Source organism: Macaca thibetana, chromosome 20 (genome assembly GCF_024542745.1).
Source record: "Macaca thibetana thibetana isolate TM-01 chromosome 20, ASM2454274v1, whole genome shotgun sequence".
Classification (NCBI taxonomy): Eukaryota; Metazoa; Chordata; class Mammalia; order Primates; family Cercopithecidae; genus Macaca; species Macaca thibetana.
In genome coordinates, this window is record NC_065597.1 from 51364374 (window position 1) to 51377543 (window position 13170).

General features: G+C 39.7%; 1 protein-coding gene across 1 annotated transcript in view; it reads right to left on the minus strand.

The window, feature by feature from the left end:
• The window catches only part of HS3ST4 (heparan sulfate-glucosamine 3-sulfotransferase 4), a 441164-nt gene that overhangs the window by 120422 nt on the left and 307572 nt on the right, over positions 1-13170 (minus strand). The window lies entirely within an intron of this gene.

Genomic DNA, 13170 nt, shown 5'->3' on the forward strand with positions numbered 1-13170 from the left:
CGTATTTATCTCACCAGCTTGGCCCTGGAGGAACTTGAATTTGCAATCCTCTCTCTAGTCCAGTTTCCTAACCATGCCAAGCTGTGTCCTGGGTTTATGTAAGTGCAGTGCTACTATCCAGACTTGGACTTGTTTTCCTTCCCGAGTTATTAACAATAGCTGCGCTTGAGGTATAGGCAGAGTGCTGTGCTGAGCACTCTCATACATTAGCTCATTTATTTATTCCTCAAAACTACCCTTAGGAGAGAGAAACTATTGTCATTCCCATTTTAGAGAAGAGAAAACTGAGGCTGAGAGAAATTAAGATAATTGTTTCATATAAGATAGTAAATCCCAGATTTGAAATCAAGCCATTAGCTTTAAAACAGACTTTCTTTTCTAATAAGTTATCTCAATAATTTTCCCTTATTCTTCAATGCTCAATTGAGACATAGCCTCCTCTGTGAAGCCTTCTTTGAGTTGCCACAAGCAGTATTAGTTATTTTCTCTTGATGATTCTCTAAGCGCTATGCAGAACATCTCTTTGCAAAGTTATCAATTTGGTAACTTTGCATTTATTTGATTCCAGGTAAATATCCCTCTAGACCAGTATTTCTCTGACTTGAAAATTATGGACAACCAATAATATATGCATAGGTTCCCAGGTTTCCATAAACCTCAATTTAAAATCCCTACCTTAACAAACAAAAACGTATTTAAAAATTACATTTTCACTTTTTTTTTTTTTGGTTGAGATGGAGTCTCACTCTGTCTCCCAGGCTAGAGTACAGTGGCGTGATTTCGGCTCACTGCAAGCTCTGCCTCCAGGGTTCAAGCCATTCTCCTACCTCAGCCTCACCAGGAGCTGGGATTACAGGAGCACGCCAGTGTACCCAGCTAATTTTTGTATTTTCAGTAGAGACGGGGTTTTGCCATGTTGGCCAGGCTGGTCTCAAACTTCTGACCTCAGGTGATCTACCCTCCTCAGCCTCCCACAGTGCTGGGATTACAGGCGTGAGTCACCGCGCCCGGCCACATTCTCACATTTTAATGCCACTTAGACTACGGAAACATTGAAAACCCACACCCATCCTAGTCTATAGACCTCTTAAAGACCTGTTACTCATCTTTGGATCCTTATTGCTTAGACTTAGACCTGGCCCAGAACACAGATTCTTAAAACGTGAGTTGAATAAATGAATGATAATCTGGTCCCTAACAATAAAGGAGATGTGGCCCGTGTTGCTAGGAAAACTTAGGCTACAATGAAAAGCTGACTTTACAGAGTTGATTCCCTAAGGTCAGTGACCACAGTTCATTCAGGTCCTAGAGCTAAGACAGTGGAATGAGTGTTAAGCCACATCTGCAGTTCTCCTGCAACATAGGATTATTGTACTTCCCAGCTCCATTGAGGTTAGGTGAGGGCAAGTGAACTGCTTTAGCTAATAAAATAGGTTATTTCTGGATGTAAGACTGTAAGAGCTTGTGTACAACTGGCCATTTTCCTTCGTTTGACCACAATTCTCCATGCAACTTTCCAGATGGCAGAGCTTGCATCCACCTGCACACCCAAGTAAATTGTGACAGAGGCTCGAGTTTACTGCTGTGGGCAGGAAGCATGGATAGGCAGTGCCTCTTTACTGCGTTAAGTCACTGGTATTTGAGGATCATACTGCAGCAAAGCCTAGCCTATCCTGACTGATACAAAAACCAACATGCACCCATTAACTCACTCACTTCACAAATATTTACTGAGCCGTCAATATGTTTCAGGAGCAACGCTAGAGGCTAGGGATAGAACAACGAGTAAAATCAGATATGGTCCTTGACTTCATAGAAGGCAGAGTCTATTGGGAAAGACAAATATTTATTAAAGAAAGACATACATTTAAATTTCTAACAGTGACAAATGCTTTGAGATGAGGAACCTGATGTAATGAAATTAACTGAAGGAATCATGTGATCAGAGATCAGAGAAGACCTCCCTGAGGAATTCCTGATAGAGCAGAAAGTAAAGAAAGAGAAATATTAATTAGGCAAAAGGTTTGGGGAAGGAAAGAAGAACATGTAAGGCCAAAGAAACAACATGTGCTAAGACCCCATGACAATAACCCAGTGGGTTTAAGGAACTTAATGAAGGCCTGGGTCGCTCTGATGAGACTAGCTTGGAACTTCCCTAGTTTCTCTGACCTCCAGCAGGATGGAAGCACCAGCAGGCTAGGCATGGGTGCTGCTAACTAAGATGGTAAATGTGAAATGACTTAGACTCTGAAACTGACCAGTGAAGGAGTGAAGACGTGCCATCCAAAAATATGCTCTATTGTATCTTGGGGTTTTTTTTTTTTTTTCCCCCTAGAGACATGGTCTCACTCTGTCACCCAGGCTGGAGTATAGTGATGTGATCTTAGATCACTGCAGCCTCCGCCTCCTGGGTTCAAGCGATTCTCGTGCCTCAGCCTCCCAAGTAGCTGGGATTACAGGCATACACCACCACACCTGGCTGATTTTTGTATTTTTAGTAGAGACAGGCTTTCACCATGTTGGTCAGGCTGGTCTTGAACTCCTGACCTCAAGTGATCCACCCGCCTTGGCCTCCCAAAGTGCTGGGATTACAGGCATGAGCCAACGTGCCTGACCCTGGATTGGTATCTTGATTATTTCAAGTTGAAAACATTGGAGAAGTTGTAGTTTCAAAAAGTGCTGGCTTACCTATATCTTCCTGCATGTGGCAAGTTATAAATATCCCTCTGGGAGGGGCACCCTTCCTGTGTCAGGGTGAAAAAACAGCCTTCATCACCAGAGACTAGGAATGGGTGGCCGCAGTGGACCTGAATAAACAGACATAATGAAGTAGGCCTTATCTTCTACCTGTTTTACACCCCACAATATATCTCCAAGTGACTCCCCTAAAAATTTATTATTCCTAGCCAGATCTCCTTTGTCCTGTCATTTCTTCTCAAATTTTTCATTCTTTGTCTAAAAAGTATAAAAGCATCTTGCTTTGGCCACTTTGGACTTCATTCTCTTTTGAAGAGTCCTGTGTACATGTACAGCTAATATAATAGATATGCCTTTCTCTTGTTAATCTGCCTGATGTCTGTTTGGTTTCTGGATCCAGCCAAAGAGCTCACTAAGAGCTAAAGGGGAATAGGAGGTGATCTTTGGCTCTCTTATACTAGAACCTAGTGGGTGCTTAATACATGCCAGATGACCCGGAATCTATGGCTGCATGTACTGAATTCCTGCTTTAAAAAAAAAAAAAAAAAACAGTGGCCATGTGTCTAACTGCCTTGGGCCCCAGAAGTTTATGTCCTTGGATTGTAGGGGGATAGGGGGTGGGCGGAGGAAGAAAGGCTGGATGGTGAAGCAGCTTTCCTTGATATTGCCTCATAAGCCCCCATTTCTACTCATGGTTCATGAAAACAGAGCATAATGTCTCCTGAAGGACAATGGCATCTGATGAGTGAAGGCTTCTGTCTTCATTGCCTAAAAGCACAAATCAGGAAGGGAGGAAATGGCCTCATCTTGTGAGCCTGTGCACTTTGTCAGCAGGGAACTGAACGGAAGCTGAGGATGAAGGTGGATGTGAAACAAACAGGAGGGGGCAGCAATATGTATTGAATTCCAGGACACTTTCAGATAGTGTTCCTTTTAATCCCCTAACTTCCCTGAAATGCAGACGTTAACATTCCCATTTCACAAGTGAATAACGAAACTGAGGCACAGGGCTGTTACAAAGTTGGTAACCGGTGCAGCCAAGACCCAAGACCATTTCCGTATGATCCTGAATCCTCTTTTGCCTTCCTGGTGCTAAGGGGTAAGCTTCCTAATTTGCAAAATTTAAAGCAGGAGTTCTAAAAGCAGATACCTCCAGAAGCCTGTGCAGGGTTGATGGAGAAAGCCAACTGAGAAAAAATAAAGAGAGGTGAAGATCAAGGAGACCTGAAGAGTTATGTGCCTTTCTGTAAAGGTGCAACTACTAATTAGCTCCTAATGGTAACTGTCATGTGTCAGTGAGGACATATTTGTCAGATCTCCCAATATTTCAAGAGAATCCCCAAATCCACATAGCATATAAAATCTCCAAGCTATTAAAATGCTCTTGAAACCGCCTTTGCAAAAATTATAACAGTGAGAAAATGATGACAGTGACAGAGATCTGATCTAACCAACCCTCATCGTGCCTTTAACCTCCAAGCTGCCCTTAGGCATTTCTGGGCTTGGGCCAAGCTAATTTTGGGAAAAATTTAATTTATAGTTTAAATGATAATAGCCCTTCCCCAAAACTGAACCATGTCTGTAAAGTTAGCAAAAGACTTCCAGGTTAGGAGGATGAGAGGAGCCTGTATTCTGCCAAGGTATAGATATAAATAATTACCAGTCATTATTCTGGAGCTCACAAGATTTGCAGCTTCTCCAATTACCCCTGTAGATGAAATCACTATTGTAGAGCCTAAAATTGGCTTTTTGAGATGTCTTTTCAGGTTATTGTGTCTCTGACCACCAATGGTGCACCAAGGATCATTTTCTACACCTCTATGATTGAATGCCCAACCAACTAGCAACACCCATTTCCTTGCCTGCCAAACCATCCTTGAAAAATCCTAGCCCCTACATTTTCAGGGAGGCTTATTTGAGTAATAGCAAAACTCTGGCCTCTCACTCAGCTGGCTCTGTGTGAGTTAAACTCATTCTCTATTGCAGCTCCCCTGTCTTGATAAATTGGCTCTATCCAGGCAGCAGGCAAAATGAACCCTTTGGGCAGTTTACACTCTCACCTTAAAAAAATCCAACAAACAAACAAACTGAAAAACAATCTCTGCAAATACCAAACAAAACTGTATTTGAGCCTCCGAGTCTCACTCTGTCACCCAGGCTGGAGTGCAATGGTGCGATCTCGCCTCATTGCAACCTCCACCTCCTGGGTTCAAGCGATTCTCCTGCCCCAGCCTCCCAAGTAGCTGGGACTACAGGTGTGCACCACCATGCCTGGCTAATTTTTGTATTTTTAGTAGAGATGGGGTTTTGCCATGTTATCCAGGCTGGTCTTGAACTCCTGACCTCAGGTGATCCACACACCTCAGCCTCCCAAACTACTGGGATTACAGGCGTGAGCCACCACTCCCGGCAACTTGAGCCTCATTTAACCCAGTGATTCTCAACTAGTTGTGACTTTTCCTTAAAAAAAAGCCAACAAACAAACAAAATGAAAAACAACCTCTGCATGCACCAAACAAAACTGTACTTGAGCCTCATTTAACACAGTGATTCTCAACTGGTTGTGATTTTCCCCTAAAGAGACATTTGGGGATGTCTGGAGACTTGCTTGTTTGTCACAGTTGGGAGCAGGGGATGCTACTATGATCTGGCCATGGATGCTTCTAAATATCCTACAATGGACAGGACAGCCTCCACAATGAATAATTATCCAGCCCCAAATGGTAATAGTGTCAGAGTTGAGAAACCCTGGTCAGAGACCAAGTTCTTATCTCTGGTTTAAAGGGTTTTTTTTTTTTTTTTTTTTTTTTTTTTTCCACACAGCAAAGTCTTCCCTAGATCTTATTATCCCCTCATGGCTATCCTCTGCCAGGGACGCCATGATGGTATTTGTTTGCTTCTCATTTGGTTTGTCTTGTTCCAGACCTGAGTTAATTCTTACTAATGCTGAAGGTCTTGAGTTATACTTGCAAATCCAGCTTAACGTTCAAGTGTATAAGAAACAGAAACAATTCAACTCCAGTCAATAATGTAAACAAATCCTGGTTTAGATAAACCCCATTACCAAGCTGAAGTGGCCCAGGGCACCTCTGCTACTGCTGATTAGCGTAAATGCTAAACACAAACCAATTAACACACTCCAAGGCTGCTTATCTCCTGTCACTTAGTGTGGAAATAAAGCCCAACGCTAAATACACATATTGATTTAGCCATTAAATCCAGCATCACTCAAAATAAAACTCATTATATTATTGAGCAAAAACAAAGTCACCTTAGTTTTCAGGATGGGCTATATTATTTAAAAATTTCACTTTTACACTTTTCCATTGATTTCCCAAACTGGCCTGAGTATCTCCTCCTACTGTGGATTTTTGCTAGCTCTAGGACAAATCCAGAAAGTAGAGTTTTGCATTCACTTTAACATGATCTTTGCTTTTAGTGCTAAAAGTGCACACATATGTGAGAATCCTTTTCCTTTAAGACACTATTTTAGCTTAGAAGAGGAAATTTAATGCTTGGAAGAAAGGTTATTAAATGGAAAGGTGAACTAGGATATTAAAACAACAACAACAAGTACAAAAACCACAGGCAATGTAATAAAAATGGGTTAACTCTGAACATTAAGGATAGGCACTGATTCAATGCATATGGAGACAAAATCCAGAAATATCTTTCCAGTTCAGGCGTAAACGAGTGACCGAGGAGTCTGAGAAAATGAAATCATAAAAACCACTTCAAATGGGTGCTTTAATTTATTCTTCATGAGGTACCATGTGTCACATCACACATTGCCCATTCTACCATGATGGCAGTCATCATATTTAACCAAAATGATTTAAGTCTCCCCAGTTGGAAACTGAGCCCCAGTGAAGACTTTATCTTATTGAACTTCATATTTCCATAAGCCAGCCCAGGATATGGGCATGGAGATGACACTATTGCATATGTGTAACACAGAGACATTGGCCTCTAGCTGTCTTATGAAATGCTTGCTTCTAGAAGTGCCTGTAGCATTTAAGTGCCTGCTTCTTGTGTTGTGTTTTTCCATAGATTTCATTTGAGGGCCCTTTTACCTTTATTTCTGATTGATAGGGTTGCACTTTAATGGACACATGATCTTAACCCTTGTAAATCTCTCCACCAAATGCTCTCCTTACCACACCATCTTGGTAGAGTACTTAAAAATAGGTTCATTTATCAACAGCTATTAAAACACAGTTCTGGTGTGCTACAGATCAATGTTAGGGAAAAAAAGTGTACCTGCTGCTCAGAGAAGTGCATACAATCCACAGTATTTTCTGTTTATCCAACACACATTACTGCTGGATATCTGTTATACTCAAGAATATTATTTGTCAGGATGGCAAGAACACAACTGCCTTAAGAAAACCTTTTTCAGGGACTTAGGACTACAAGGTGGCACGAACTGTGCATTTATCTCCTTTCCCTCTAAAAAGATCACTGAAACGACTGTAAGTATATGTCAAACAGTAGAAATACACATGAACAAACAGAAGTAGAGAGGGGACAAGAGTAGGTGAAGAAATGGACTTGGCAGGATGGGAAAAGTTGGGATCAGGCACTCACAGTGATGGACACCAAAATGAGGAATGCAAACCTGTTCCAAAGAAACATGGAAGACCCAGGACTTGGAGGTGTCAGGCACCAGCACACAGGGGTAGGCACATGGCATGGTGTTGGTTGAAGTCTACTTTTCCCATCCTGCAAGGCCAAGAAATTCCTACTTCCCTGACTCCAGCCCACCTTCTCAAGTGCCATGCTGAAACACTCCAACATGAAAGACATGGAAACAAACACAGCTCTTGGCTCCAAAACAGGAAAATGATCACTCCAGTTTATCCACTGACCATAGTAGCCAGTTCAGGGCAGCTTTTTAACTTAGTTGTTCTGCCGAAAGTCACAGTTGGAACTTTTGCTGCAAATATTAGGCAAAAGACATAGTCCTGCTATACCAGTTTCTGGTGGTCATCTTTCCCCAGGGGGGAACTTGCCTGTGAATAATGTCAACAGGAAAGACAGTCCAAAATATGAGACAGGCAGATTTGTGATAGACATTCCTCGAGTACCAGGATCCAACCATCCCTGAAACTCATTATCCCTGGAGAAAATTAGCTAACATTTCTTGAGCAGTTACCATGTGTCAGACCCTGTTCTAAGAGATTTACTTATATTAAATCAATTAACCTTCATTGCAGCCCTATGATGTAGGTATTATAATTATCTCTGTTTACTGATGAGAAAACTGAACAAGCTAAGTAAGTGGTGAAACCAGGATTCTAACTCAGGTCTAGCTGTACAGCCTGCAAGTTAAAACATTGTATTATATAACCCCTGGCTGTTAGTTCTGTGAGCCAATATATTCATTTAAGTCAATTGGAGCTAGATTTCCATCCCTTCTATCTGACAGAGATTTAACCAATCTATGTCTTGTCTACCCAACATTACTGATGAGAACCTGTCAAGTATGTCAAAACTATTTGAGGAAAAGGCAGAAATTGGTGCCTTTATAAGCCCTTCCCCTGTGACTTGTTTTCAAATAAAAAAAATTGTAAGAATGCATCTTGGAAGCTAAAGTTTTTTTTTCTTGAAACTTCTGGAGGGGATGACAAATATCAAATACTGAATAACCCAAACTTTGTGCTCTTTCTAAAATCTACATTTTCTTTTCCTTCCTTCCTTCTTTCCTTCTTTCTTTCTTTTTTTTCTTTCTCTCTCTTTCCCTCTTTCCCTCCCTCCCTCCCTCCCCTCCCTCCCTTCCTTCCTTCCTTTCTTTCTTTCTTTCCTTCTTTCTTTCCTTCTTTCTTTCTTTCTTTCTTTCTTTCTTTCTTTCTTTCTTTCTTTCTTTCTTTCTTTCTTTCTTTTCTTTCTTTTCTTTTCTTTCTCTCTCTCTCTCTCTCTCTCTCTCTCTCCCCCTTCCTTCCTTCCTTTCTTCCTTCCTTTTTCTCTCTTTTTCTTTCCCTCTCTTTCTCTTTCTTCCCTTTCCTCCCTTTCTTTCTGTCTTTCTTTTTACTATTTGACAGTGTCTCGCTCAACCACCCAGGCTGGAGTGCAGTGGCGCAATCATAGGCACATCCTTCCACCATTTATCTGGATTTGTCAGCTAGTCAGATTTCCAGTCAGCAAGGAATTTGAGTGTCAACCTCTTCCCCTATTTCTGGTTTATTTCCTCTATAATAAACCAACTAGAACTTGGTCCAACGATGCCCCACTTGGCCTCATCACATATATTTCCATTGTGAATATCTGTTGTCTCAGGTGCTCTGGGGTAATCCATTAAAAAAGTGTTCCCAGAATCTTAAGTTAGTATCCCTCTGTTTGTACGCCCTTACGTTTCCTGAGTAATACCAGCCATTCCCAAAACATTAATGACCACCTCCGCAAAAAAACGATCCTCAGATTTCTTCTGAATACCACCTCTGTAATTCCAATTTCCTACCAAATATGTGAAACTGAAAATCCTATAGAACCATCAATGGTCAAACAATTCATTCTCTTCCATGCTTCTCCAGAGTTCCCTATTCACCTACTCCTCTACCTATGTTTTATTTTCACAGAAGGCATTATCATCCACTCAGGATTCTAAAGCAATGTGACTTGTTCATCTTCCTTGCCCTGGCCCCCATGTTCAATTAGTTACCAAGTCCTGACAACTCCCACTTTAAACACCTCTCAGATACATCCTTTCTTGTCTTCTCCTCATTATTTCTTGGCTGAGCTATTGCAATACCCCCCTAAATATTCTTCCCCACTCCAGGTTGTCTCCCTCCCAAACTGCCCTCTCCATTGTAACCAGTGAGATCTTTCTTCAAAAGACACTGAAACTTCAGAGCCTCAGAGAAAATGCTACAGTAGGTGCAAGCATGAGGAAACCCTTTGTCAAATTTCCTTTAAAATGCCCTCAAAAAAACCAATGAAAAAATGATGTGAAATCTCTGCTAACAGGATAAAATCAATTGCATTCTGAATCAGGGATGATTTATATTAATTGCAGTGTCTTTCAAAACAGACTTAAAACATTATTTATCACAAGCTTGTTGAAAAACATCAATTACCTTTTATGGCCTACAAGATAAACCCAAATATTTTTTTTAAGCTTTGTATTTGTAAATAATTTCAAACTTACAGAAAGGTTGCAAGAATAAAGTAATACAAAAAAACCTTTATATGTTTTATCTAGATTTACCTATTATTAACATTTCATTAAAGCCAAATACTTCATCATTTGCCCTTTATGTATATTCACATAGACATGCATGCATTTATTTTTCAGAGCCATTTTAGAGTACACTGCATATATCATGACCTTTTACCCCTAAATACTTGTATGTATTTTTTTATTATACTTTTAGGTTCTGGGGTACATGTGCACAACGTGCAGGTTTGTTACATAAGTATACATGTGCCATGTTGCTGTGCTGCACCCATTAACTCGTCATTTACATTAGGTATTTCTCCTAATGCTATCCCTCCCCACTCCCCCTACCCCACAACAGGCCCCAGTGTGTGACGTTCCCCACCGTGTGTCCATGTGTGTCCAAGTGTTCTCATTGATCAATTCCCTCCTATGAGTGAGAACACGCAGTGTTTGGTTTTCTGTCCTTGCGAGAATTTGCTCAGAATGATGGTGCTCAGAATGATGGTTTCCAGCTTCATCCATGTCCCTACAAAGGACATGAAACTGGCTAGCCATATGTAGAAAGCTGAAACTGGATCCCTTCCTTACACCTTATACAAAAATTAATTCAAGATGGATTAAAAACTTAAATATTAGACCTAAAACCATAAAAACCCTAGAAGAAAACCTAGGCAATACCATTCAGGACATAGGCATGGGCAAGGACTTCATGACTAAAACACCAAAAGCAATGGCAACAAAAGCCAAAATAGACAAATGGATCTAATTAAACTAAAGAGCTTCTGCACAGCAAAAGAAACTACCATCAGAGTGAACAGGCAACCCACAGAATGGGAGATGTTTACCCATCTGACAAAGGGCTAATATCCAGAATCTGCAAAGAACTTAAACAAATTTACGAGAAAAAATCAAACAACCCCATCGAAAAGTGGGCAAAGGATATGAATAGACACTTCTCAAAAGAAGACACTTATGCAGCCAACAGACACATGAAAAAAATGTTCATCATCACTGGCCGTCAGAGAAATGCAAATCAAAACCACAATGAGATACCATCTCACACCAGTTAGAATGGCGATCATTAAAAAGTCAGGAAACAACAGGTGCTGGAGAGGATGTGGAGAAATAGGAACGCTTTTACACTGTTGGTGGGACTGTAAACTAGTTCAACCATTGTGGAAGAGAGTGTGGTGATTTCTCAAGGATCTAGAACTAGAAATACCATTTGACCCAGCCATCCCATTACTGGGTATATACCCAAAGGATTATAAATTATGCTGCTATAAAGACACATGCACACATATGTTTATTGCAGCACTATTCATGATACTTGTATTTCTAAGAATGAGATGCTTTTCTATAACCACAGTAGTTATCCTCTTTGTTGAATTTAATACTGACTCAAACTTTTGTCTACTTTACCATCCAAATTCCAATATTGTAAATTGACCTAAAATATGACATAAATTTGTCATAAAAATTATGTCATAAAAATTGACTAAAATAATGTCTTTTATTGCTTTTTTTCCCCTCTAGTACGGGACCCTTTGAGAATCAGAGATTGCACTTCATTGCTATGCCTCTTTAGTCCCCTTTAATCTGGAACATTTCCACAATCTTTCTTTATCTTTTATCACTATGACATTTTTGAAAAATACGGTAATTCTTTAAAAAACAAAACTTTCCCCAGCTGGGGTTCATCTGATGTTTTCTCATGATTAGATTTAAATTAATGGTTACCCAATGGAATACCACATAAGTAATACCCTGTTCTTCTCAGGGTGAGACATCTATGAAATTCACATATTTACAATGTGGCATTCAATGCCCTTAAATTTTGGCTCTTCCTAGAGTATACACACTGCTTTTGATATTCCTCATTGAACCTTGACTGTCTGACCTCCCAAGGACCAGCCTCTTTAAAAGCTGTTTACCTGTCCAGTAACCATTCCTATGAAGGACATACCTTTCTCCCTTCCTTACTAATGCTACTCAATCCTAGTGGCTTGCATGGAGCAGATCCCACTTCTCTGGTTTCAAGGATATCATTAAGGACCAGGGTGGGCCACTATAAGTCCTTTGTTTCCTTAGTCACGGAAATGCAATCAAGGATAGATACATATTCCAAGTTTTGCCATCCTGGACTTTCTTTGGTCCTCTCAAGATATATCTCTTTTCTTTGAGCTCTGTTAATTATGAAGAGCATATATATTTGAATCTGTGGAGGAAGGGCATTTTATCACAATGTAGAGAGATCGTTCTGAGAATGTGGAAAAACTTAGCTATAATTTGAAGTGTATGTGAGAGGGAGAAGAGAAGAAGAGATAGCTGATGATGTCATTTAAGCACCTGATTCCAGTTATGCCTGAAGCCTTCATTGTTCATGACTTCTTAGTTGCATAAGCTGGTAAATTCTTCTGTTACTTAAGCTAAAATGGAGTGTCTATGTCTTACAAATAGCAAGGGCTTAATTTTCATCTCTGATCTGTGTTGCTGAAGCCTCAGCATGATAACAGATTGGGCAAAAATACAGATAATTACTTTCAACATGTACACATTTATCTACAGAACAGAAAAACATTTGTTGGATTCTAAACTCATACATTGCTGTACAGACTGTTAAACCTTGCTCATGAGTGGTCTAACAGGAAAACAGACACATATATATAACCATTCTTATATATATACAATACATATATACAATTATTTAAAATTGTACTTTAAATAGAAAGTACAATGTGAATTTTTGAGAACCCATAGTATGTGTCTAAAGTAGTCCTCAGAGGAAAATTCACAGTTCTAAATGTTATGGATTTTAAATTACATAAATGAAAATAAATCAATTATGTTTAACTTGAGGACCTGCAAAAACTAACAAGATATATGGCAATTTACAAAGATAAAAGCAAAAATTACTAGATTACAGAATAGAAAAAAAAGTAGTTGAAATGATCAGTACAACCCCAAACATAAATGATTTTATTTTCTGAAAAAACATCTGCTCATAATCAAGAAAATAAGAACAAAATTCAAATGTGTAACATTGAAATGAAAATGGAGAAATAATCTCAGATACAGAAGCAATCCCACAGCTAACCCTAGCAGCACCAATGTGCAGTGAAGAAAAACACACCCCATTCTCAAGTCATTTTACTGCCAAATGCTAAAAAAATACAATGATGAAATTAGTACTACAATATACAAAATCACTACAAAAATAAATGGTGTCCGTTAGAATTAAATAGTGGACAACCTACCTCACCTGCCTAAGGTGAACCTACGCCTTTTGCATAGGTTCTAAGAATACTGCTCAATTT